This window comes from Octopus bimaculoides, chromosome 16 (assembly GCF_001194135.2).
Source record: "Octopus bimaculoides isolate UCB-OBI-ISO-001 chromosome 16, ASM119413v2, whole genome shotgun sequence".
In the NCBI taxonomy this organism is placed as follows: Eukaryota; Metazoa; Mollusca; class Cephalopoda; order Octopoda; family Octopodidae; genus Octopus; species Octopus bimaculoides.
Genome location: NC_068996.1, coordinates 19,873,863 through 19,876,418, shown reverse-complemented (window position 1 = coordinate 19,876,418; position 2,556 = coordinate 19,873,863).

The window sequence follows — 2,556 nt, the reverse complement described above, 5'->3', positions numbered from 1 at the left end:
TATATATATATATATATTTGTGTGTGTGTTTGTATTTACATTTATATGTACATATATAAATAGAAACATATATGCATATCTATGTGTATATTTATGTGTTTGTTCATTGCGTCCGTTTGTGTGTTTGTATGTATGTATTCATACGCGCCTACGCTCATAATCTAGAGCCCTCTCACATTTACGTGTTCTTTCTGTGTCCCTCTCTCCATTTATTTCTCACACACACATACACACACACGTACACCACACACATCCTTAGTAAATATTCTCATTAATTACATGTATTATTAGTCTGTGTTGTTTATATCATCATCATCTTCATTATAATTATGAAGAGAAATGGATTAATATAATGTTTAAAGTGCCAGATAAAAAGCCTTTCGACCTCGAATTTCAAGTCGCTAAAATGAAATTCTAAAAAAGTAGTGCTGTCCTTATCGTCTGCTTCGCCCTCTTCCCCCATCATAGGCGTCATGTGTATTATAGCCTCATGTTTTATAAGTATTGTAACAATTAATATAATGATATTCATTATTATTACTATTATTATCATCGATGTTATAATCAATTTTCTCATCATTATACTCTTCATCTTCATCTCATTTGTCATTATATTGTAACTACAGGGTGTATATGATATACATCATTCGCTTTATATTAATATGCCGATGTAAAGACTGAAGATATAAGTAAAAATGGTTTGAATGCATTGCATTAGAATACACGCACGAGTATCATATATAAACATATATCGATATTCACACACACAAGTGTATGCGTACCTATTTGGGTGTGTGTGTGTGTGTGCCTTTCAATGTATATAAATATATACAGATAGACATATAGATAGATAGATAGATAGATAGATAGATAGATAGATAGATAGATAGATAGGTTGTACATGTGTATGACTGCATATGTACATTTATTCAAATATACAATTAATACATGATATGTATATACATTGATCTTTTAAAATATGCACACAAATATGTGTGTATATGTGTGCATGTGTATGTATTCTTTTATTCTTTTATTCTTCAAATTGTTTCAGTCATTTGACGGCAGCCGTGCTAGAGCACTGCCTTGAAGGGTTTTAGTCAAACAAATCCACCCTAGGACTTATTTTTTTTAAAACCCTAGTGCTTACGCTATTGGTATCTTTGGCTGAACCGCTAAATTACTGTGACGTAAACACACCAATATTGGTAGTCAAACACAGACACAAAGACACACACACACACACACACACACACACACACACACACAAAGATATATATATATAGATATAAATATATGAGGGAAATTTTCATCATCATCGTTAAACGATGAAGATAATGATGATGATGATGATGATGATGATGATGATGATATGAATACACATGCGCACATATCTTGAGTTACGTACCCGTAACTTAGCAGTTCGGCCAAAAAGAACAATGTAATAAGTGTCCGGTTTTAAAATTGAATAAGTATTATGGCCGACTCCGACTAAAAATTCTTCATGGCGGTACCCCAGCATGGTCGCAGTGTAATGACTGAAAAAAGTAAAAGATAAAAAATAAAAGATATATACTCACAAATATTCACTTAAATAGTGATATTTATATTCGTGTCTGAGTGTATGTTGTTGTGAGCAATTCCCTATGTACCACTATATACTTGAATATTGTTTTTTTTTTTTATAATGCATGATTTCATATTTAGCATGCAGACGTTGATTCACGCTAGTTTATATATACACAGTAAACACAAACATATATATATATACTAATTGATCGAAATACAATTATGCATATACACATATGTAAAGGTATGTATGTCCTGTCAATTCAGCATGTACATTCATACATAAACAAACACGCACAAACGCACAAACATATATGCTCATATATATATATGTATATATATGTGTACACATACATACATATATATATATCTATATCTATATATATATATATATATAGTTAAAAAAAAGGAAAAAAGACAAAAAACAATAACAAAAAACAACAACGTGAGAACAACAGATCTATTTTTATTAAAGTTTAAAAAATCTTCACTAACTCTGATTCAGAGTTTTATGTTACCGTTCGTCGGACGGTTGTGATCATATTGATTTCAAATTTTGACACAAGGCCAGCAATTTCGGGTGTAGGGTGAAAGTTGATTGCATCGACCCCATTGATCGACTGGTACTCATCTAATCGACCCCGAAAGGATGAAAGGCAAAGTAGATATTGGGAAATTTGAACTGAGAACGTAAAGACGAATTTGGTGCCGCTAAACATGCAAATGGTTCTGCCACCTCACCGCCTTGACAGTTGTGATTACACCGATTAACCACAACTATCTGTCGAACGGTTACGTGAAACTGGGAGTATCTACTTGTGAAGAATTTTTCATCTGTAATAACATCATATTTCTCCACCTTCGGTATTCGAGTACTATTTTTTTCATCATGTTTTGCGTCTAAGTGCTTACTCATGTTTGCGTGAGTGTGTATGTGTGTGTACCTTTTGTGTGTGTGTGTGTGTGTGTGTGTGAGTGTGTGTGTGT